The sequence below is a fragment of the Schistocerca piceifrons genome, chromosome 6 (genome assembly GCF_021461385.2).
Source record: "Schistocerca piceifrons isolate TAMUIC-IGC-003096 chromosome 6, iqSchPice1.1, whole genome shotgun sequence".
NCBI classification, from domain to species: Eukaryota; Metazoa; Arthropoda; class Insecta; order Orthoptera; family Acrididae; genus Schistocerca; species Schistocerca piceifrons.
The window spans coordinates 382,025,636-382,052,017 of record NC_060143.1 but is presented as its reverse complement, the minus strand read 5'-3'; the positions used below and the strand labels follow the sequence as shown (position 1 = coordinate 382,052,017).

Sequence of the window (26,382 nt, the reverse complement as noted above, 5' to 3'; positions counted from 1 at the left end):
ACAAGATAGGAACAGCAAAAGAAAAAAAATAGTATTGACTCCCACTTACTGTTAATACTATTAGTACTAACGCTTCTGCCATTTCAGGTTCGGTATACATTTAGTGTGTTCATTTCGGACAATCGTTTCCTTGCGGGACTAATACTTCTGAAATATAGAAGACCGTTTCCGCTACATGATCAGCCCTCAAACTACTTCGGTCACCAGTCAAAGGTGTGAGAGATTCTTGAGCGTAATCCAACACGTCAGCCGCGGGGGATTAGCCGAGCGGTCTAGAGCGCAGCAGTCATGAACTGTGCGGCGGAGGTTCGAGTCCTCCCTCGGGCATGGGTGTGTGTGTGTTTGTCCTTAGGATAAATTAGGTTAGGTAGTGTGTAAGCTTAGGGACTGATGACCTTAGCAGTTAAGTCCCATAAGATGATTTCACACACACCAACACGTCAGTCATTTCCCCAATTCTCTGTTAACTTCTGGGGCACCATGTATCCGTAGTCACCTGCACTAACGCGACAGTCAGTGTCGAAGACCGATTCCTGCTGCAGCCGCCGACCGCATATGGCTCATCTCCATTTGTACCGAATGCTGACTTGAAGCAGTGGTACAGTGCTGACGCGTAGTGGCGTGTAGTCCAGCGCCACATGTAAATGAAAATGCAGAAATCTTCCTTGACCTTTCTGAATAGTACGACTGCGTTGTTGTCCGAGATGCATCAAGCCAACTCCCTCCTCACTGCTGCTTTGGAATCCAGCTGTCCTTAAAGCTAGACTACCATTATCTCTGCATCTTCGTTCTTCTCCTGTGTGCACTCACACTTCCGCAGCAGCAACTATCATTCATATGTTTTGATATCGTACACATACGTAGCCCGTACACGATGGCCGGTCAGTACTGCATCAATCCGCTCTTCATGTTAAGAAATTTCATTCTTAGTCTTTATTCACCGCATCTTCGTCCTTCTCCGGAGTGCATCCACACTTCTGCAGGAGCAACTGTCTTTCATCTGTGTTCTGATGGTTTTGAGATATGTAGCTCATATACAGTGAACAGACAGGTACTGCATCAATATGTCCTTCATGTTAAGGGATCTCATTCTTAGTCTATCTATGATATCAAAGATTCATATGTCTTCCCGTTTGTGACGGAAGTGTCCCATTTATTTTGCCACTGTTGTTAAATGCGATCTTATATTATTTTTTTCATAGTGGCCTCAATTCCAAGAATATCATGTACTTCTACTGTGGTCGCCTTATTTCTAGGTCGTTCGGGAATGTTCCCACAATTACACACATTACATCGCTCGGGGTCTACAGCAGATGTCTCTTAATCTCAGCGGTACATTACGTTCACTATTCTGACAAGTGAGGCAGGCCTCACCAGCTGTAATCTATGGGCCCATACCTTGCTGGCCAACGTAGAATTTGGTTCAAAATGGTTCAAATGGCTCTGAGCACTACGGGACTTAACATCTGAGGTCATCACTCCCCTAGAACTTAGAACTACTTAAACCTAACTAACCTAAGGACATCACACACATCCATGCCCGAGGCAGGATTCGAACCTGCGGTCGTAGCGGTCGCGCGACTGTAGCGCCTAGAACCGCTCGGCCACCCCGGCCGGCGTAGGATTTGGCAAACACGAAGACACACAGTAGAAACTGTCGTCGTGTGAGAGCGGGAATTATTTTGCTGAAATGTAATCCCAGGTTGGCTTGCGATGGAGGGCCTCAAAAAGGAATATCTTCGACGTGCCTCTGTGTTGCAAGGGCGCCGCGGACGACAGCCAGTGGTCCTGCTGTGAAATGAAATGGCACCCTAGGCCATCACGTCTGATGGTGGGCGACCCTCAGGTTGATATCCCACCGTCGTCCAGGAAGTGGTTCAAAATGGTTCAAATGGCTCTGAGCACTATGTGACTTAACATCTGAGGTCATCAGTCCACTAAGAACTACTTAAACCTAACTAACCTAAGGACATCACACACATGCATGTCCGAGGCAGGATTCTAACCTGCGACCGTAGCGGTAACGCGGTTCCAGACTGAAGCGCCTAGAACCACTCGGTCACACCGGCCGGCGTCCAGTCTGTCTCCAGACACGTCTTCACTGGTTACTGGGGATCAGTTCGAAGTGTGGGACTCATCAAGGAAGACCTACTCCAGTTAACGACATTTCAGGGTTTTCGTTTTTCAGCAAGATAATTCCCCCCCTCCACATGGCGAGAGTTTCTGCTCTTTGTCTTCCTGCTCGTCAGAGCCCGCCTTGACCAGCAAGGTCGCCGGATCTCCCCCAACTGAGAAAATTTGGGTCATTAAGTGCAGGACCCTCGAACTATATAGAAATTTTGATGATCTAATTGGCACTATATCCCAAAGGGGAACATCCACCAATTCTCTGAATCAGTGCTATGCTGAATAAGTGATTGCATAAGGAGCGGAGGTGGACCAACGCGTTAATGACTTGCTCAGTTTGTGAATTTGATTATCTTGAGCAAATCATCCATTTTTTCTGAAATTGTACTCATTTGTTTGTCTATCCAAGTACATCACATATGCCGTTTTATGGCCCTTTGGGATAATCCCTTCGTGGTGGTTTTTTTTTTTTTTGCTTCTTTAGTGTGTATCTCGTTACTACGTTCCTTCTAATCGTTATACGTTTAACTTTTTTTGAGGATACTTCTGGGCAGAAGCTGTGCATTTTTGTGAGGTGCTAGTGGAAACGCAGCAGTCACCTCATTACCTCTGTGCATGACAAGACACTGAACAGATGAGTATATAAACATTAGTATTTTACGGTTTGAAAATGAACGAATACGTTCGAAAATAGTAATCATTAATTAAAATGTAAATAAGACAAAGACAAAAAGCTAAGAAATAATTAATTTTTATGTTATTGCTGGAGGGATATATTATTTCTTGAAAATGCCCTGATGATTTTTGTTAGAATTTCACAATACACTTCATATAATTGTTTACCTCTAGCACCATTCATAAAACTCTATGCTTAAGTTGCTTATGTTCTGATTCTACTTCTGTATAACTCCCACGGCTAATGTTTAGGACAATATTTTTCTATGTATCCTATGGCTTTGTTACAGGAAACGCTCTCCTTTTCCTTAATGCCAGGTTAGTTCTGTGATTTCCAGTCTGTCTTTCGTATACACATAGTGAGATGCTGAATTTGTTTTTCATTTTTTAATCTTGTAGTTTAAGTACAAATGTTTTCACAGTGGTTTTGTGGTCTCGATGCATATAAAATGCTGTTAATAGCAGCACAGCTAGTTCTCAGCAACTCTAGTCATAAATTGTGAGAGGAAGAATTAGATTATAATTATGAAATGCGGACGGTCTTCAGTATAGTCCTAGAATAAACACATTCAAAAACATTTAAAGTAATATCTCCTCGTATTATCGCGTCATTCTGTTTAGAAGTTAAAAAGTTTAATACTATGCCAAGTTGTTTCATGAATAACTCTGGAATCGCATATGGAGTCCGGTGTATCGTGTTTATTACTGTGAAATTTTCATGAGTTTCTGCTCCTGGAACACAAGCTACAAAATCTACGAATACTGATTTCTTTTTGTAATACTTCTTAATATAAATGTCAATTCCTCCTTCAACTTCACTTTTCAGAGCGGTTTGAACTTCCTGAAGAACCCTACAAATTCTAACGTAAACTCCTTACTCCACGTGGGCATAGTGAAATGAAATTACACAACCACGCTAAACACCTAAACAAACAGGCCACAGACTGCTGACGCAGTCCTATTGCACAGTGATTCTCCAAATCGATTCGGCAGTACAAGTGATCAATGATCCGTCGCTGCGATTTGCAAATACACGTGCGACCTACGAATAGATCACGCGATCTGGCGACAGATCGCGTGATTGTGGGTGTTTCGAGGGTGGGGCACTGAACCTACACGGCCTTCTATCCAGGAATTTAAGAATATCGTGTATGATGACTACGAATTGTATTGCATTAGGTCGGTGAATTTCAAATAGGCGTTGGCTTTATTGATCCAGTGAGCGTCGTGTCGAACGACAGACAGTGTCACGTGCTCTAGTAAGTACTAGAGCAGCACTGCGGAAGGCAAGTATTGCGTCATTCAGGGACTGACTCATAGCAATCAAGTGCATCTCCCGTGACTAGCTAGCGCCAAGGGCAGGCATATGTCAGTGCTGCAAACATACGCAGCAGCTGCGCGTGTCGACAAAACACTGTCGCGGACGAAATGAAAGCACAGCTCAATAGTCACGAGACAACCGGCGGCGTCGCTTATTCTGCTTCTGACGGCCGCTGTTTGTTTATCTGCATACTATTTCAGACGCTGGAGCCAAAACAAGTTCACAATATCACCAAATAACCAGTACGTGTTGTGAGGAGTGGCTGCCCTGCAACCGGGAGAGTCTCGTTGCTGTCTACGTACTTGTATTAGATAAACGGGGGAATGCCGTGTTTACGTCAGTGAGTTGAAGTGACTATATAACTGTGTCCTACATTGTGGTCTACGAATGTGTTAATTTACAAGGGAGGAGTGCTGTTGATACAGAACCGCATAAGCTGTTCCACGATTAGTGTTCTTCTGCAACTGAGAGTAACGGCATACAGTTTCGCTCCGCGGAAGTGCTGTTACGTATTCTGGAAGATCTTGAGAGTGTCGTAGCGTCTAATACAGGTAATAATAAAAGTGCTACAGGTCGGCATGTTCAAAAAGTGTGCGAAAACTGTGCTGTTATGACTATGATTACTGTTAATGCCTGAATTTGACGATGCTTGTTGCCTCCTTCTTTGTTTCCAAGCCGTCAGCCTTGGCGACAACTGTTATTACCTCTATGACTTCCTATTTTGTGCTAATAATTCTTATCTGTGTACATAATACATACAACATACTTCTAATGTACCTTCACAAACTTCACTCTGTCTATGCCACTACGAATTTTCTTCTTACTTTTTCCTCGCAGTGTAATATTCATTTCTGAAAATATCCTGACCAAAGTCTAACTGAAATGCCTCATCTTTCGGTAATATTTTTTCCATATTGCTTTACACTGCTGTTGTTTTCCGTGTCTGTTGGTTCTGTATTTTATCTTTCTAGTGCAGAATGTTTTATCTATTAATTTCTAAAGCAACAAAAAAATTTTAAAATTTTTTATGTGTCATAATACGTTACTCTGGTTCTTTAACCTTTCCTCTGTGTAGCACGTTTTTATTTCAGGCTTCTGGATGCCTTTGCAGATGTGCCAGTAACTTGTCACTTTTTCCGATAATCTGTTTTCGTATAATTATTTCCTCACACGTCCATTCTACCACATTTGCCCCCTTGTTACCTCGTAATCTTTTCATCTTTAGAAGTCTTTTACATCAGTATAAGTGAAATTCAGCATTTTATATACTGTTAGTTTTGTCTGCTACCGCATTTCTTTGCACCAGCCATTTATTGTAATGTTGGTCTTACCAGTGGTTGTTTAAGCATATAGCTCATTAACTTCTTCCATGATATGATTAAAATTCAGCACTAGCTTCTAATCATCGCTATTATTTTTGATGCCTCTTAATTTTGTTTTATCTTACTGTATAATACATAACATTCTGCAGCGCCAACTTTCGAATAATTAATTCTGCAGAACCAAATTTCGAATAATTTGACTGGCTTTCCCTGCAATCGATCCTTCACTTGTTTAAAACGCTATGTTCTACTTGTACGGTCTCCCCATTAGGCCCCCTTTGTTCCATGTAAATACTTGATGACAACGCTCATTATTTGAAGAAAGCTTTGTCCAAACTCAGTCTTCATATATTCTGTGCATAAACTTTGTGATGTAGACTTGCTTCTTAGAAAGTCATTCCACTCTTCTGTTTCGTCTTCACACATGTCGCATGCTGTTTTCTATTCTTCGTTGTTTTATCCTCAATAATTTTTCGTTAATTTTCTTATCTGTAGACTCAAATTAAAATTTCCACGTTTATTTAGAGTGTTATTTTTTTTGGGCAAAAAGTGCTATGTATTCTGTGCTCCTTTAGTTGGCATCTGTTTCCCTTCTACTTTATCCCTATTCTAATACTTTTAGTACATCATATTCTTCTCAACAGCGTTATTCATATGTTAAAGAGCAGTAGTGGCTGACTGGGATACTGTCTTAATCCTTTTTCAACAACGAATTTGCCTTTAATGATTACCTGCTTCACCGTTGGCGTCCGCAAAGTGTTGTGGGGGCAGTGCCAAGAGGGGGCACTTTCGCCTCCCTCTTGGAATCTGGAGTACAGAGTTTTCATTTATTAAAGAATTATCACATTCTTGTAGAAGTGAGTGGATAACAATAACTGAGGTATAATAAGTTTGTGTGTTACCTATACAGTTTATTCCTTGTGGCATAACACGTCTTGAAGATGACAACTGACCGACTCATTTATGTAAAAAAAATTACAATGTTACAATGTGTCCTTCTCCCCTCACCACCCCTGCATAAATTTTTGCAAATGTCTGTGCACTTCACAAGCAAGTTAGGGGGGATTTTCTCGATGTAAATATTAATTTGAGTAGTACAGTCCTTAATACGCACGTCTTGTTAAAAGTAATATGGCCTACCCTTGCTCTCATGAGTGAGTCGAGTAGTATACATGTGAATAATTATGGAAAGAGACACGCATTTTAGCATGGTATTTTAGCCACTTGAAAATTTTCATTATGCGATGAGAAATAGGGCGCGAGAGTCTTATTAATGTTAGTACAAACAACTGTGAATCTTTGGATACAGACAGAATTTAACAAGTTAAATAAATACAGGAAGCGAGAAACGTTGTTGTACTCGGGTGCTTTAGGATTTGAGAAGTTGTTGACATCAGAAAGCAATCTTTCATTAGAGTACAGGTAAGAAACTTGCTGCCAAGTATTTCTAAACTGTATAGTTCTCAGACTCCTCAGGAAATGAAATGTGTGTTGTGCAATGTGAAACTGTAATATTTTGGAGGTAAATTTTCAGCAGGTGACAGCTTGTGGATAAGTCTAGAATAGGGCGAGTGGCTTATGCGTTTCGTGGAGGAATGTTGTCAACACTTCCCTTAAGGTATGTTGGGAGCAAAAGGTGTCAGCTGTTTGTGTTAAGCAGCCAATGACAAAGCAGCAGGCAGACGACCAGTTTAGAAGTAATACATACGGGAGAAAGGGTGAAGCATTGCTAAAAACAAGGATTATAAATTAAATTGCTCCTTGTTTGAATCGCAGCTATTTGAACTGCGCTAATATCTGCAAACCAAGGACAGCATCGCAACACTTGATGTATTCGAAAAAGCTGTGAAATGGTTGGTTGGTTGGTTGTTTTGGGGAAGGAGACCAGACAGCGTGGTCATCGGTCTCATCGGATTAGGGAAGGATGGGGAAGGAAGACGGCTGTGCCCTTTCAGAGGAACCATCCCGGCATTTGCCTGGAATGATTTAGGGAAATCACGGAAAACCTAAATCAGGATGGCCGGACGCGGAATTGAACCGTCGTCCTCCCGAATGCGAGTCCAGTGTCTAACCACTGCGCCACCTCGCTCGTGTGAAATAGTTCTCTGCTATGTGTTGGTATGGAATCGATCTGTGCGAGCACACTTAGAAAGTGGATCAATGTCTTTTAATTAAATTAAATGGAAGGTGGTAGGTGGATCAATGTTTCTAATTAAATCGTGGGAGGAGGTGCGTGGAGCAATGTTCATTAATATACCGAAAGTGCGACTCTGTTATGAATAAACATGGATCTTCTTGCCTTCCCTCACGATTTAATTAAAAAACATTCATCTGCTTGCCAAGTATGCTCGCGCAGTTCGATTGAGTATCCATTTCACTACCACATTCGGTACATTTTCATGTCCCTGCAATTAATCCGAGATATATACTAACGTCAGCCCACTTTAGATTAGTCCATAATCACAAAATGTCTCGTTGTTTGCGTGGACATTCTTCGCAGCAGCTGTTAAAAATCTGTTACTGTTGGTTAACCGTCTTTATCTGACTTCAACACCAATAACCACAGACGATGCTTTATAAATAAAAGCGACTGGGCTAATTCCTTATAATTAAACTGCAGTCACCACAAGACGTATAAACAATAGTAACAAAATATTTCTCTCGAAAGTCACTAGGAAACAACACAATGATTTAAATTTCGGCGCCACAGATGCACTGCCTCTGTTATTGCCTACGCGAAACTGACGCGTTGCCAACCTATGAGCAATAGATAAGCACCACCATGGCTGCCGCTTAACCTGACCTTGTAGCCCAGCGTCAACGAACAAAGACATCTCTTACGTCGCCTCGGAGATAACATTACATTGTCAAAGGTCTTCGACAGATCTTTGATAAATACTGTTACCAAGCTCTAAGTTTTATATAAAAAAAATAGCTGTGAAACTCGGCATTACTCGGGTATTTATTCATTCCAGAAGAACTTTGACAATGTAATGTTATCTACGAGGCTACGTAAGAGAAGTCTTTCTTCGTTGATGCTGGGCTAAAGATAAGGGCAAGCGGCAGCCACTGTGGTGCTTATCTATTGCTCATAGGTTGGCAACGCGTTTGTTTCGCGTAGCCACTAAGAGAGGCAATGTATTTGTAGCGCCAAAATTTAAATCATTGTGTTGTTTCCTAGTGAGCTTCGAGAGAAATATTTTCACTAATCCATCTCCTCCTTCGCCCCTCATTCCGTCCATCTCCTCATTACCCCTCTCTCTGTCTACCTCCACCCTCCCGTTCTCTATTCCTCACCCCCTTTCCACTATCACTCCTGTGGGAGGTAGGTCGTCTTTACCTGCACAGTATTCCTTTCTAGACTTTAAGCAATATTTGTACCACAATTGGTTGAAATAGATACAGGTGCTTACAAGGGAACCTCCCCATCGCACCCCCCTCAGATTTAGTTATAAGTTGGCATAGTGGATAGGCCTTGAAAAACGGAACACAGATCAATCGAGAAAACAGGAAGAAGTTGCGTGAAAGTATGAAAAAAAATAAGCAAAATATACAAACTGAGTAGTCCATGCGCAAGATAGGCAACATCAAGGACAGTGTGAGCTAAGGAGCACCGTGGTCCCGTGGTTAGCGTGAGCGGCTGCGGAACGAGAGGTCCGTGGTTCAAGTCCTCCCTCGAGTGAAAAGTTTACTTTTTTTATCTTCGCAAAGTTATGATCTGTCCGTTCGTTCATTGACGTCTCTATTCACTGTAATAAGTTTAGTGTCTGTGTTTTGCGACCGCACCGCAAACCCGTGCGATTAGTAGACGAAAGGACGTGCCTCTCCAATGGCAACTGAAAAAATTTGATCGCAACCGATTCCTCCACAACAAAACACGTCTGATATATTCTATACGACAGTGGTGACGGCATGTGCGTCACATGACAGGAATATGTTGTTAACCCACCTAACTTGTACACTTGGCGAATGGGTAAAAAGATTCTTCTACCTTGCCCGATTTAGGTTTTCTTGTGGATGTGATAATCACTCCCAAAAAAGTGATGAAAACATAACGGACGGACAGATAATAATTGTCTGAAAATAAAAAATTAAACTTTTCACTCAAGGGAAGACTTGAACCAAGGACCTGTCGTTCCGCAGCTGCTCACGCTAACCACAGGACCACGGCTCTCCTGAGCTCACACACTCCTTGATGTTGCTTATCTTGCGCATGGACTACTCAGTTTGTATATTTTGCTTATTTTTTTCATAGTTCCATACAACTTCTTCCTGTTTTCTCGATTGATTTGTGTTCCGTTTTTCAAGGCCTCTCGACTGTGCCAACTTATAACTAAATCTGAGGGGGGTGCGATGGGGAGGTTCCCTTGTTAGTAGATGTTGAACACATGTTTATATGACGTGTACCGCACGCATGTGTGTGTTTCTCTGCTGTATTAAACCATATGACTCTAGAGGGGGATGTTAAATTTGTCTGTGGTATTCCGCTGTGTGGTCTGATCTTAGGTCCCAAAATAGATTGATAAAATTATTGGCTCTCTAAAGTACTCATTCCGTACTGGTATCTGGTTGACAGGCGGAAATGCGCAAGACAAATTGTACTTGATACTTTTAAAAGTATTCCATGTCAATCAAATAAAAGAAATAAAATCAAAGCTCGTTTTTGAACATTTTTACGTCAACCCTTCACGTACACAGCCTCGTTCCTAGCAGCAGTAGGGAATCTTATTCCCACAATGTCCTTATATAAATGATAATAGATAATGTACCTAACAAATTTGGTTGAAATTGCTGAAGTGCTTTTGAGTTATGCTTCAATGTCACCGGTGGTCGTAAAACCCACTGTGCTTCTTTCCATATATTTAGTAACCATAAACCCCCGATTTTTTAGAGGATCGACCTTCCCTGTATAAACCAAGTTTCGAGCTTGTAATTACTTTACAAATGAGTTAACGTGTCAAGTAATTTTTGTGAAGCATGTAAGCGAGAAAAAATTTAGAAATGGTTATCACTTTAATCAAAGATTGTGGAAGTCGTTAAGTGCTCTCCTCATCAAATGCTGGATAAATATATCCATGGTTTATTTTCGAGCGAATCGTTACGTTTCGTTTTCACCGCCACAACCCCTTCGAGAGTAGATGATTCTTTCCGGATCGCAAGTGATCAGTTCGGTTTAAAGCGGTTCAGTAGTTGAGATGTTGAACATAGATACATACATACATTTTTATAAGATGCAGAGATATCATAAAAATACTATAGTACACGGCCAAAGATTTTTTATAACGCCTTCGTTAAAATGTTTGACAAAGAGCTTTTACAATAAATACGGACCAAAGGGTTACTGATAAAATTGATCAGTCAGATAACGGTGTGGAATGCAGCACAGACGATGTGCAAACAGTGAACTTTAAGCGGGCCTGGTATCTGTGTAAGATTCAGACATATATTAAAACTCTGTCACTCCACTATTTCTATTAGCAACATGTGCTGTATTTTCACATAACAAGCAAGCAGGACTGCAGTGAATAACACAGCATTCGCTGAATAAATAGAAAGTGTGATGGATAGTTTGTTTAGTAAGATAACGAGACCGTATTTTCTGAAATAACATTTCACTAGCCGGCCGGTGTGGCCGTGCGGTTCTAAGCGCTTCAGTGTGGAACCGCGTGACCGCTACGGTCGCAGGTTCGAATCCTGCCTCGGGCATGGATGTGTGTGATGTCCTTAGGTTAGTTAGGTTTAAGTAGTTCTAAGTTCTAGGGGACTAATGACGACAGATGTTAAGTCCCATAGTGCTCAGAGCCATTTGAACCATTATAGTGTCTTCAATCTTCGATTACAATAATTGTTCTTGAATACAGGAGTAACACTTGAATTAAATACCTGTGATATCCCTTCTGCTTGATTGGCGCTTTCAAACTCTCTTGTATGTTACCAACGACTTTTGCGGTGAACTCACCCTCTGTTGGTTCGTATCCTTTCATTAACTTCTTTTACAGGTATTCTTTCGAGCTGGTTAAAGCTATAACTTGTTACCAAGATCGTCCCATGAGATCTATTGATTAAAGACTGCCGATTGAGATGATGTCTCCGTAATGGAGACAAAAGCTACTAATTTACAAGAAATTGTTTGTTTCATGTTGCTGTCTTTGACAAATTTGTATGTAGATCTAATTCCCAACTTTTCTACACTCCTGTGCATATTTGGCGTCAGTATGTTGTGACAAAGCTCTCCTTGTTTGATGCGCCGTTAATAAAACAATCTCTCACGCACCACACGATGAAATACTGTTCTGTATCCCAATGCTTGATTGCAAATGTGTATCTTGGTTCTCGGAACGTGGCTATAGTCACACCATAGTTCTCCTGTCTTTAAGGAAAGTTTGCATTTGCTCTCATCAGCAAATATTAACAACACCCCTGTGCTCCTGCCTTGGTTGACATGGCTCCTTCTGAACAGGAGCCCTTTGCCTGGTTATCTTAGCTCACGTATGACTTTTTCTTGGCACTCTTACGTCACGACGTTCTTCTTTGATAACCCTTCATACAGGTGATTAACTTGCTTATCACATGTTTGCAACCGCTGCTTTTTAGTTTTATTTGCTCTTAACGAGAATTACGATTAATCCTTCCTTGGATTCCTTTTTGAAGGCCGTATTTTACATTACCATCCGCCTGCGACCTCCTTGTGTTACACCCAAACTTACTTTCTGGGATATTCAGCAACTAGCAATATCTCTGTCTGTGATCCTACCCACTGCGGCCTTGTAGACCACGCGGCGAGACGAGGGAAAAAAATGAGAAGACTAGGAGAAACAGGCCGTATTATTACGCACACAACCCGTGCTTCTACCAGAGAACTCACATGATGCTCATACTTGTCCAAATAATTAAGAATGAAGTTTCATTGCCCCAGTGCTCGAATTATTTTCACAATATTTGTTTATTAACATCTGACAATCACATACGGACGCATACCTGTCTAAGAGCTGTCTTTATACTGAACCGCACGATTTTGTGTACTTTCGACGCGTAATCACTCAACTAACACCGAAAATTATTAAAAAGATTGTCGGGATTAATACTGACAGCCTCCGTATGTATGATACGAGACGAAATTGAAAGATGCCTACAGATTTTTTGGATACAGCACGTTGCAAATGTACCAACTACACAATTACTTACGGAAGCTTAGAAAGAAAATATCGGAAAGTCGAGATTCAGAAACATCGATAAAAGCTTTATTGAACGAAGTAACTGGTTTAGGTATTTGTCAGGTCAGAAATAAAACACAATGTAGTTTTCTTCTGTATTTTCACAATGGAAATATTTTGGCGCTATAAGAACACGAACACAGTGTGCTTACCAACAGCCGCAACAATTTAGCAAATCCTAGTGGAATGTGCGCTGATCTGAAAATTGCTGGCAGGTTACAACTGTGTTCCACACCGAGACGGGAACCTGGGACCTTTGCCTTTCAGGGCTAAGTGCAAAGGTTTGGTGCACAGTTTTCATCTTCCAGTAAGTTTCAAGTCAACACATCGACTTTAATGCGCTCAACAGATGATTCCACGTATGGAGAACTTGTAAATACAGTCAATATATGTTTATCATTAAAACTGGCAGCTTTGAATTTTAAACGGTTACCCTTCTTATTTTAGCTACAAGACACAAAGTTCTAGAAACTATCAACAACATAACAGAAAATAGTGCGCCCTGTACAACACTTTTTCTGTAGTTTTCTTAGCGCTAAATGCTGCGTCAACTCGCTGATACTGATTAATCAGGTATTCGTGTTCACGAAATTCACGTTCGCTCAACGCTCCTAGAACAATTTAGGATTCTTGGCTCCTATGAAAGATATTACAAAAGGGTGAAAGAATTGGACGGTCATACATGAGTGTGTTGTCCGTGTTGATTTGAAAAACGCAATGGAGACAAGAACGCCTGTCTCCATTGATGGTGGGACAATTGGGGGTACGTGAAACATCACTTTTCTGATATTTCACAAAAAGACATTGAAAGAATTGCCTGCTTCCAAGTTTTAATATGGCGCGATAAAGCAAGTTGAACGTGAAGTCTACGAAGAGGTCGAAATTTAGAACGGTACCAAAACGAACATATTCCCCCACGTATCCGATTTTCGCATCTAGAGATTTAAGTTACAGGAAATATTCAGGATGTTTTTACTTTTATTTCTGTAGATGTGTACGACGTGGGCGCTGAATTGCAATTCATACTAATTGAGTCATAGGTGGTACGAAGCTGAGAGATCAATTTTGTTATAAAAAAGTAATCATCCCTTTTTGTATCACAAGTTTAAAGTAACCATTATGCATATATTTGGTTCAGTAGAAATATCTACGCAGCTTTTCCGTGCACTGAAGGGAAAGATACCTGCGAAGAAAAGATCGTTGACAGTCTTCCGTGTGACTTTACGTTTCCAAATCGCCGGTGGTGTACAAAACGTGTTACCAGTCAATGATTCTTAGACGAAAGAAAGAGAAATGTCAATAACAGTGCTTGTTCATGAGTTCCGTATACAGATGCAGCAGCCACTGTTTGATGTCACCAGTAAAGGCGTGGTTAATGTTACAGTCCGGAGTCGCAAGGACTAAAAGTAGGAATAACATCCCACAACGTGAAATCCGCTACCAGTATCGCTAGACTCATTCATAGTCGGCCCCAGCTAGCTGATTTATTCGACCTTGCCCTTGCCCTTCCCCTTCCCCCTCCCCCTGCCTCTCCACAGTGCCCTCCCCACTTCCCGACTCCGATGTGGGCCGGACGCCAACTTTGCCACTGCAGCGATCGCGCTAACTATTTATGGTTAGCTCGCACCAGTGATCTGTGCTCTACCGAGTGGATGCACGCCCGGGGGTAAAAGGAAATTTTGTGAGAACTAAAAATAGAAATTTATTCAGATTACGCTTTAGTCATGTCTGTAACTATTTGTGAAATGTAACATCTGCAATCACTATTTCTTTAGTCCGATATTTATAATTTCGTCATCGTTGTCAGACGTTAGACATTAGCAGCCGGAAGAAAGTTAGTTTTGGAGTTTACCATGAATTTAATGCTTTAGCGATGTGCATCCACAAAGTTTCTGCGTATTTCTCATTTCGTCCGCAGCTCGTGGTCGTGCGGTAGCGTTCTCGCTTCCCACGCCCGGGTTCCCGGGTTCGATTCCCGGCGGAGTCAGGGATTTTCTCTGCCTCGTGATGACTGGGTGTTGTGTGATGTCCTTAGGTTAGTTAGGTTTAAGTAGTTCTAAGTTCTAGGGGACTGATGACCATAGATGTTAAGTCCGATAGGGCTCAGAGCCATTTGAACCATTTCTCATTTCGTCTACACACTTTCTATTACATCGATGTCTCGTGCTTTTGTTGCTATTATTATTGTTGTTGTTGTCGTCGTCGTCGTTGTTGTTGTTGTTGTTGTTGTTGTTGTTGTTGTTGTTTCCGTCGCCTTCTGCCCGGAGACTAACCTGATGGAGTTTTCCACATTAGTCTATTCCAGAGATCGGCAACAGGCGGACCGTGGAAGGTCGAACCTCGGACCGCCAAATCTTCTTAAATACAGTCCGACGTCCAACTAAGTATCCTGGCGCCTCGTTCGCACTAGGCTAGTAATTTAGTAGAGTACTGAGTAACTGAACGTGTCTTAAAAACAAAAATTTTGTCGAGTAGATGAACAAATCATTTAGTCGAGTCGATCCATTTCATTCTATTTTTCTCGGCGAGTAGCGCCTCCCACCACGCGTCTCTGCTCACTCGTTCATTTGTTAAACAAGTCCGAACCTGTCGTTTTAGTCAAAGAGACCGCAGTGGGCGGTCGGTCTCTACTTCGTTTCGTCAATCGCACGCAGGCCGCAGAGCAATTATTCATTTGTTTTACAATGTGTGCTGGACACTTAGTAAACACCAAAAACCATTTTCAGATTCTGAAATAATGAAAGAATGTATGTTGGAAGTAGCCTCGGCACTTTTCCAAGAAAAAAAGGATGTTGTCGCTGCAATTCAAAGTATTCCAATGTCGGCAAGAAGTAATACAAGAACAACGGAAATTTTAGCTACTGATATTAAAAGCACTCTGCTTGAACTTTTGGAAAACCCTCTATGCTACTCTATTGCACTTGACGAATCATGTGACATTGTTGATGATAAACAAATATCTATTTTCGTGAGATTTTTCGACATTGAAAATAAGATATTCAGGGAAGAATTGCTCGCAACATTGGTTTGAAAGGTAACACTCGAGGAGAAGATTTAGTCAAAGCTATTGACGAATTTATTAATAATTCCAACATTCGTTATGATAAAATAGTGTCGCTTTCAACTGACGGCGCCCCAGCGATGATTGGCAAAGAAAAAGGTGTAGTAAAGAAAACCAGGGATCAGAATCCAGGACTTATATCGTATCAGTGTATAATTCATCAGGCTGCCCTTTGTGGAAAAGTCAGTGCTACACTGAAAGAAGTAATGGACAGCTTGGTGCAGTTGATTAATTTTATGGGATCTCATTCTTCTCTTCAACACCGAAAGTTCAAGAAGTTTCTTTCAGAATGTGATGCAGCGTATTCTGACTTATTGCAATAGAACAATGTTCGTTGGTTAAGTAAAGCTCAAGTTGTTGAACGTTTCTGGGTAACAAAGGAGGAAGTAACCTCCTTCTTGCAAATCTTGGATCGCAGGAAGCAAAGAAACGCCGAGAGTTCATAACGAACGAGCGCAATATGCTTGCTGTGGCTTATCTGAAGGATATTCTGAAATATTTAAATGCGCTCAACATAGAGTTACAAGGGAATGGGAAATTAATATGTGATATGATACAAAGCGTGTCTGCTTTTCGTCGTAAGCTGGATATTTTTGAAAAAGATATTGCAAGGCACGAATTTTATTCATTTCCTAACAGTTGTTGAGTATAAAAAAGAGAACTCTGAAGAAGACATTGCAGTATTTGTAAGATTTCTGCACGATCTAAGGGACTAATTTGCTACAAGATTTCAAAACTCTGCAGAAATTGGAAAGCTGTCTCAGTTCCTAAAATTTCCTTATGAAGTTTATGCATCGGCAGAATGGACTGACGTGGCAGCTAAGTTGGTTCAAATGGCTTTGAGCGCTATGGGACTCAACTGCTGAGGTCATTAGTCCCCTAGAACTTAGAACTAGTTAAACCTAACTAACCTAAGGACATCACAAACATCCATGCCCGAGGCAGGATTCGAACCTGCGACCGTAGCGGTCTTGCGGTTCCAGACTGCAGCGCCTTTAACCGCACGGCCACTTCGGCCGGCGCAGCTAAGTTGTTCAGCGTTTCAAAGTCTTCACTTCAAGTGGAGATAATCGACTTGCAAGAATATATTTCTTTCCAAATGTATAAAACTGTATCCACTGAAGAATTTTTGGGTAAACATGTTTCAGAAAAATATGAAAATTGTAAGAAAGTAGCCATCAATCTGGCCACTATGTTTGGTTCGACACATATATGCGAATCGTCGTTCTCGAAAATCAATTTTTCGAAGAACACATATACCTCGAAGACATACTTCGCATTTGCTGCACCCCTCGTACACTGAACTTTAAGAAACTGGCTCAAGACCGTCGATGTAATTTCTCACATTGAATATATTACAATATTATCTGAGAACTACTTGTTTTACTTGGTTTACCCTTTTTTGGAAACTAACTCGACTTGAAAACAAAATAAAAAAACAGTACCTTTTAATTATTAGTTTTTTTTCTGGACTGCCATAACAATTTTACATCGAATCCGGACCCCACTACTTGCCGACCCCTGGTCTATCCTGTAGAAACGTCATCTCCGAATATCTACAACAGTACACTTAACGTATTCATTCTTTGGTTCATTTTTTTACCTCCACGTTTCTCTCTGTCACCAAATTAACGATTCCTTGATGCCCTAGAATGGATCCTATCAACCGTTCTCTTCTTCTAGTCAAGCTCTGCTATAAATATCTTTTTTTCCCGATTAGATTCAGTACCTCCACACTAGTTAATCTACCAACCCATCTAATCTCCAGCGTTGTTCTGTAGCGCCACACTTCAAAATCTTGTTCTGTTCTTCTTTTGATTGTTTATACCCCACGTTTCACTTCAGTACAAGACCTCGAATCAGGCAAACAAATGGTGACAATTATTGAACTATACGAAAAAAAGTAAATTAGTTACAAACTACGGCGTGCACTCACTTTATTCAACATGTAAACGTCACCACATATATTCGAATTCAGGTAATGACATGTTCTATATGCCTGCCATCATTGACGATGATGTGGCGCAGATGAACAGCGAAATTCTGTATGACCCGCTGAAGTGTCGGAACATCGATGTTGTCGATGACCACCTGAATGGCCGTTTTCAGCTCAGCAACGGTTTTGGGGTTATTGCTGTGCACCTTGTCCTTAATGTAGCCGCAGAAAAATGAGCCGTATGTGTTCAGATCCGGAGAATATGGCGACCAATCGAGGCCCATGCCAATGGCCTCTGGGGACCTCAGAGCCAGAATGGGGTCCCCAAAGTGCCCCTCAAGGACATCAAACACTGTCCTGCTTCGATGGGGTCAAGCTCCGTCTTGCATGGACCACATCTTGTCGAAATCAGTATCACTTTGGATAATGGGGATGAAATCATCTTCCAGAATCTTCAAATGGCTCTAAGCACTATGGGACTTAAAATCTGAGGTCATCAGTTCCCTAGACTTAGAACTACTTAAACCTAACTAACCTAAGGACAGCACACACACACCGATGCCCGAGGCACGATTCGAACCTGCGACCGTAGCAGCAGTGCGGTTCCGGACTGAAGCGCCTAAACCCGCTCGGTCACAGCGGCCGGCCCAAAATCTTCATGTACCGTTCGGCAGTCACAGCGCCATCAAGGAATATTGCACCGATTATTCCCCGATTATTCCGTGACTGGACCTTGCACACCACACACTCACCCAATGAGGGTCAAGAGACTTCTCCATCGCGAAATGGGGATTCCCAGTCTCCCAAATGTACCAGTTTTGTTTATTGAAGAACATATGCAAATGAAAGTGGGCTTCGTCGCTAAAATGGTTCAAATGGCTCTGAGCACTATGGGACTTAACAGCTATGGTCATCAGTCCCCTAGAACTTAGAACTACTTAAACGTAACTAACCTAAGGACATCACACAACACCTAGTCATCACGAGGCGCTTCGTCGCTAAACCAAATACTAATTCCCATCATGCTCCGCGGCCAGCAGTGCTGTTTGAACGTCCTAAGGCAAACCGTTCAGAAGTTATGACGATTTTATTTCATATAGTTCAATAATTGTCACCTTCTGTCAGAAAATTCTTTCTTTACTATATTTTTGTAATTGTCTAGACTGCAAATGACATACAATCTTAAAATTTGATAACTACTTTTCGGATGTTCATACAACCATCTCCAGATCAGATCAGACATGATAAACTATTACGTCAGCGTACAGAATATGGATGGATGGCATCGTCTGCATAAACTGATACCAGCTCACATAAAAGACTTCAGTAAAATTTTGGCTATACCAACATGGTAAAAGGCTGGTACTAAACCATGCTTAATAAAATTTCAGTCAAGTATAAAATATTTGAACATTACCGTTACAAAACGTAACTTATTAAAATCAAGCAAGTAAGCTACCATGTTGGTCAAGCTTGTCTGACCTTTTAGAAGCTATAACAAGACTACCAACTGACTGTAAACTTGCTGTTTGAAACGCACGAAATTTGTTTTGAATATTATTTTGCTTACCAAAAGACCTACTAGAACATTTGTTCTTCTGTTCATGTCCTTAGGAAGAGCTTGTCATTAACAACTTCTACTGTCATTTATTTTCCTGATTTTGGGAATCGAGAATTAAATGCCTGCATTTTTCGCCAACACTCAGACACCAAAATTCGAGGAAAATTGCATTTTCGTAAACTCTATAAAGACACCACAGTGAAGATCGATTTCGTTAAAACCCAGAAGACGAGATTTGGGCGAAACGTTGGTCCCGAGTTTTCATTATCAGAAGATGTCTGAAAAATAGCGATTCATTTGCAACGATTTAAATCTGTCAGTAAACCTTCTGCTGTGGTAACACAAAGACATGAGCGAGGATCTGGCTGAAATTGAATCTTGACGTATTGTAATATACATTGGTCAACACCAAACCGAATCTGAAAAGGATTCTCAGAAACAAGCAGAATCAACCGTCTCATTGACCAATTATTAATTGATCAACAACGACTTAGCAACACGTAAGCTGTTTTTTTTATAACATTAACTGATATTATCTTCTTTTTTTTAAGTAGGAGAAATTAATTTGTACGCTAGCATAAGAAGGCGATCGTTTGCAACTTTTGAATACGCTGCCTAGCAAAAATGGTTGAAGCACACAGATGACATGATAGGATATCAGTGTAACTTAGAACATGTACATACCGTCGATGGTTATGTAAATGATTATAGAGTTGCAATTCACTACCGTAACAGATACAACGGCCACCAGAGTGGATTAGCGTCGTTTCTGTCTAGCGTTACCAACCCTGGTTTGCGATATAAGGCGGTGTAACGGCGTCAGACGTTGAGCGGTGATTGTGAAGGACACGGAGGTACCGCATATTCGTGCGACACCATTATCGGCAGCTGTCAGTGTTTGAGTGGAGGCTCATCGTGGAACTTCATTTGAGCGACTGGTCGAATTGTGCAGTATGCTATTATGGCAGTAGCCCGATGTTGGCCTGCAAACTTTGGCGTGTGTGTGTGTGTGGGGGGGGGGGGGGGGGGAATGCTTATTTTTCAAGATTCCAGTCGACCTAGTTTGACCATATGAATGGAGGATCGCGGTGTTGTGCATCAGACACATCGTAGCCCCTTTCACATCTGCGGGTGCCATCAGAGAGCAAGTAATGGTCTCCCTGCAACTTTCTGTGTCGTCAGCGCCTTTCCAGGAAGACTGTCAGGAGCCGAACTAGAAAATTACCGTCCCATATTAAGGCGACGTCTGGAGGGGTGCGGTGGGCGGGAACCATGGAGTGCTGGTGAATGGCGTCGCATTGTGTTCAGCGAATAATTGCGATCCATCGTAAGCAAATCAGTGCAAGCATCCAGGCCAGAGAGCGTGCAAGTCACACTGATAAGTGTGCTGACGCTGCCAAGTTTTTCGTAAATTTCTCTCTCTTTTGGAATCGCAGAACAATGTCACATACTCTTTAACCCTTCACGTGCAATTTCATTTCTTTTTCTCCTTTCAGATGCTTCGCTTTTTTTTGTCAGGCAGCGTATTTCTTTTGTAAAATAATAGTCACAGTAGCTGTAGGTTTGGTCAGACAACGAAACCGTCAAAGGTGCGAGAATTGGAAGCTTTTCTGCAATTTATGGTTTTCATGCACTTGATTTTTAGCGCTGATCTAGATACAAGTCGTCACGATTTGGCACATGTATTTCAGATGATGTAATTTTACAACTGAGACTTCTATTGTCCGCCCGAAAGTGGTTGTTTCTGGTGAACTGACATACTGCTATTGTGCAAATAGTGATCTTTTCAAAAAGTTATTTTTTCCGGTCTACAGTCAGTTAGGTGGTAAGCTATGTTTGAATCTTAGCTTCATCTATTCTTGTCTTCCGGCAGTGTTGTGTGAAGATTGAGAAGCGATTTTCTTAACCTGAATCCACAATTGCAGCTCCAATGCCTTGTCGGTCACAGATCCTAGAAATATGCGGTCCCTAAGCAGCCGGACAAAACACGAGTTTTGCCACGAGCTCACTGGCGCCACCGAAACACAAGATAAAATACTTTCCGATACTTCCCATATGCATCTGTTACTCCGGATGTTCCAGATCGCTTAAGGGGATCAAAGCAAAATGAACGGTTTCAAAACAAATCTAAAAACTAATACTTTAAAAAGCTTGAGTACTTAACGTAATCAGCATATCGAGGGGTGCTGAGAACGTTGAATTCTGCTTGAATTTCGGTTAAGGTTCACTCACACGTTGTGTTCTGCAAAATACTCCGTTGACATTCAGCAGGTCAATAAATACCCACTCTCATATCCGAAGATTGCGCACTAATGACGTCGATGTCGTCGGGATGTTAAACCCTAAGTTTCTTCGTATCAAGAGCTTTGTCAGCATGCACTAAGGCATCGCTTTGTTTGTCCCTCTTTCTGTCCCTCGCTATCTGTACCATTTAGTTGTAGCTGCTTTATTTCATTCCATGGATAAAACTTTGTGCTCGTAATTGGATATTTTGGATCTCTCTTAAATTTTTTCCCAGAAAGTTCTTTTTAAGAGGTTATGTCTAATTAGGTAACCAGTTAATATAGTTCTTCTTCTCTGTGTCATATTAACAAAAGCCGATTTAATTTGATTTCCTGTAGTATTTATTCATTGGCTTTTCTTTCAGTCCCGGATACATTTGTGGCTACTACTCAGATCCACATCTTTAATGCTTCAGATTTTTCCTTTCCTGTTTTCGCGGAGTCCATACTTCACACTTACTGCTTAAAATGCTCCAAATAAATATCGTGATAAATTCATTTCTTGTTTCTGTAGTGTTCTCGATATCTTGGGACTGGATGGTTAGATTATTAAGCGTCCAGCCTGGAATGGAATCAATGTTTTTAATTTCTGTAAATGGTTTCCAACAATTAAAATCAAGCCCTCCCGGATCTTCAACACCTGTCGCCGCTGTATGATGACAGGAAGCGAACGCCGTCTCGGATCTGATGGAGCTCTGGATCTTGGCTAACCCTCAGGAAGACCTCCCTCAAAATCGGGTGATGAGACTTGTATCGAGGCCAAACGTGTAAAACACTGCGGCAGGTACCCTGAAACTTAGACCACAATTAGTACTTTCGTCCAGGAAGTGACAATGGGTTTTTTAAGCTTCAAATCAGCAGTTAAATTTTTTTATTGGCCCATTTTAGCTCTCATGGGCGTGGCCCATGCCTGAAGATCAACTACTTAGTCCCACGATGAATATAAATATCGCAGAACAACCATCAAATCCATAAACGCAGGCAAAACAGTCAAGCGTTAGCATCAAGCTTCTTATAACTTAAACCTAAGACTGATCAAGCGCACGATTACTATATTCAAACAGAATAAGGTAACAGGGGTTAGCAACAAGACTTTTAAAACTTACTGCCTTAAATTTAATACTGGCCAAGCTCAACGACTACTACATTCAAGCAATAAGCTACTTCACCCAGACGCGCCATATTCCCACAGGCTCACAACCGCAATCCAATAGCGTAACCTTAACGGGGCGTAGCTAAGCAAGCGAGGCCGAACACTGGCCAGGCTGTAACCGTGCGGACATTTTAAGGCGCTGCGCAGAATGATGTTAAATAAGCCCGCGCGACCGCACCCAGCTCATCAGTTGCGGTCAAGCACTGTTACTTAAAATTTACTAACTGCGATGGCGCACCTCTTTACTAATATACAAAAGCGAAGCGCGCCATTTCAAGAACACACTCCGTAATATAACCACTCCCAAAGGCGACGTACACACTTTATAAAAAAAGTCTGGAGCCAATTCAAAAAAACAATACGATGAAGGCCCTTACCATACAACGCTCTGCAATGCCAGGACACTGTAACCACGCAACGCAGCACACGGACCTCTCAACTTTCCACAGTTCACGCTTCAGTTTTTTTGAAAACACACTGTACCTACGCGACAGACCGCATGTACCTCCCCCTCCTGGGTTACAACAATAGAAACAACCAGATACGGACCATCCAGAATCGCCATACCCAAGAATAGTGTCACCGCTGAGTAACGATTCTTTCCGTCAGCCTACTACGACTGTCCATGAGCTAACACTCCGTTGCAAGTAATGAAACGTTTGCTATCGATGTTGCCGCCGGAGGCAATCTGTACAACATTTCACAACGGCCTCTCCGCACGACAACAGGGCAAGGAGAATCGAACGCATCACCTAGGAACGGTAGCAGCTACTCGGTAACTTTCGTTTCCACCACTTGACTAAGGTGGATAGGCTTTTGTAGTTCTCCTTAGCAACAAGAAGGTTATCAAACACAGCGAGCGAGGTGGCGCAATGGTTAGCACACTGGACTCGCATTCTGGAGGACGACAGTTCAATCCCGTGTCCGGCCATCCTGATTTAGGTTTTCTGTTTTTTCCCTAAATTGCTTCCGGCAAATGACGGGATGGTTCCTTTTAAAGGGCACAGCCGACTTCCTTCCCCAATCCTATGAGACAGATGACCTCGCAGTTTGGTCTCCTCCCCCAAATCAGCCAAACCCTTATCAAGCACAGCTGTTGTCGGAACCATTCCCAGCAATAACTCAGAACAGCCCCACTACAAACCAAGACAAGAAAATCAAGACGTCATACACAGTTGAGGACTAACGCTAACAATTCGGTCGTTAACGGAACTTTAATATGATAGAAGACACCAGCAAGAAGCTAAAGAACCAACGTTGCTGTCTTAGCCAGTTCTCGCAATTAACCATCGTGGGGATACCACGCAGCTTGTTATCGTCAGCGTGGTCTACAGGCGTTGTCTTCTTAAGGTAGAAATTGACCTTCGTCTGTGCGAATGCTCACAGTTTGCCCGAACTCTTATGGGAATCATCACCTTAGCGTGCGCGGGTAGTGACTGGATGGGCAAATGCCTATTAGGTACATTACGTATTTATATTGTGGACAGTTGGGAATGTGGGTCTCACGGGAAGCGTGCAAGGGATAACTCCCTGTGTCCTCGGTGGCTCAGATGGATAGAGCGTCTGCCGTCCCAAAAAAGTGGTTCAAAAAAAGCACTATGGGACTTAACATCTGAGGTCATCAGTCCCCTAGAACTTGGAACAACTTAAACCTAACTAACCTAAGGACATCACACACATCCATGATCAAGGCAGGATTCGAACCTGCTACCGTAGCGGTCGCGCGGTACCAGACTGAAGCGCCTAGAACCGCTCGGCCCGTCCCGAGTTCAAGTCCGGGCGGGGGCACACATTTTCATCTGTCCCCGTCGAGGTATATCAACAACATCTGTTGGCAGATGAGGGTTTCAATTAATTATCATTTATTCTAGGGAAGCTGCACGGTCATCAATGGTATCTGTTCTTTCGAGAACAGTTACTATCTTCATACACTCCTGGAAATGGAAAAAAGAACACATTGACACCGGTGTGTCAGACCCACCATACTTGCTCCGGACACTGCGAGAGGGCTGTACAAGCAATGATCACACGCACGGCACAGCGGACACACCAGGAACCGCGGTGTTGGCCGTCGAATGGCGCTAGCTGCGCAGCATTTGTACACCGCCGCCGTCAGTGTCAGCCAGTTTGCCGTGGCATTCGGAGCTCCATCGCAGACTTTAACACTGGTAGCATGCCGCGACAGCGTGGACGTGAACCGTATGTGCAGTTGACGGACTTTGAGCGAGGGCGTATAGTGGGCATGCGGGAGGCCGGGTGGACGTACCGCCGAATTGCTCAACACGTGGGGCGTGAGGTCTCCACAGTACATCGATGTTGTCGCCAGTGGTCGGTGGAAGGTGCACGTGCCCGTCGACCTGGGACCGGACCGCAGCGACGCACGGATGCACGCCAAGACCGTAGGATCCTACGCAGTGCCGTAGGGGACCGCACCGCCACTTCCCAGCAAATTAGGGACACTGTTGCTCCTGGGGTATCGGCGAGGACCATTCGCAACCGTCTCCATGAAGCTGGGCTACGGTCCCGCACACCGTTAGGCCGTCTTCCGCTCACGCCCCAACATCGTGCAGCCCGCCTCCAGTGGTGTCGCGACAGGCGTGAATGGAGGAACGAATGGAGATGTGTCGTCTTCAGCGATGAGAGTCGCTTCTGCCTTGGTGCCAATGATGGTCGTATGCGTGTTTGGCGCCGTGCAGGTGAGCGCCACAATCAGGACTGCATACGACCGAGGCACACAGGGCCAACACCCGGCATCATGGTGTGGGGAGCGATCTCCTACACTGGCTGTACACCACTGGTGATCGTCGAGGGGACACTGAATAGTGCACGGTACATCCAAACCGTCATCGAACCCATCGTTCTACCATTCCTAGACCTGCAAGGGAACTTGCTCTTCCAACTGGACAATGCACGTCCGCATGTATCCCGTGCCACCCAACGTGCTCTAGAAGGTGTAAGTCAACTACCCTGGCCAGCAAGAGCTCCGGATCTGTCCCCCATTGAGCATGTTTGGGACTGGATGAAGCGTCGTCTCACGCGGTCTGCACGTCCAGCACGAACGCTGGTCCAACTGAGGCGCCAGGTGGAAATGGCATGGCAAGCCGTTCCACAGGACTACATCCAGCATCTCTACGATCGTCTCCATGGGAGAATAGCAGCCTGCATTGCTGCGAAAGGTGGATATACACTGTACTAGTGCCGACATTGTGCATGCTCTGTTGCCTGTGTCTGTGTGTCTGTGGTTCTGTCAGTGTGATCATGTGATGTATCTGACCCCAGGAATGTGTCAATAAAGTTTCCCCTTCCTTGGACAATGAATTCACGGTGTTCTTATTTCAATTTCCAGGAGTGTATATGTAGAAATAAACGTTACAACGACGCTATTCACCACTTGACCCAACCTGGCCAGCAATGTTGAAGAAAGACAAGGGGAACGGTCAGCCTAGCCTAACCAAAATCGTGGCTACGAATTACTTTCTACAGTATACTGACTGAATCCAACTAATAACCAATACGATGAACAGAAGCATTTCAACACTTTCGCAGAGCTTAACGACAACGGACACACTTGCTATAGGCAGTCACTACCCTTGCCAACAAAACTCTGGCTCGTCTCTGCGGTGCCCCTATGGAACGATGCGGCCGTCAACACCGGCAGTGTTGGCCCGGCCTATCTTGCCCTACTCCATACTGTCACCTTTGACGCCGCTAGCGCTGCTGTAGCGTCACT

At 42.8% G+C, this 26,382-nt stretch overlaps 1 protein-coding gene across 1 annotated transcript in view; it reads left to right on the top strand.

The window, feature by feature from the left end:
* Window positions 1–4,194: 4,194 nt before the first annotated feature.
* The window catches only part of LOC124802497, an 85,561-nt gene continuing 63,373 nt past the window's right edge, over window positions 4,195–26,382 (top strand). Inside the window, exon 1 of the mRNA XM_047263315.1 lies at window positions 4,195–4,674. The gene's annotated coding sequence lies outside the window, so the exon portion shown is untranslated. The remainder of the gene's footprint in view (window positions 4,675–26,382) is intronic.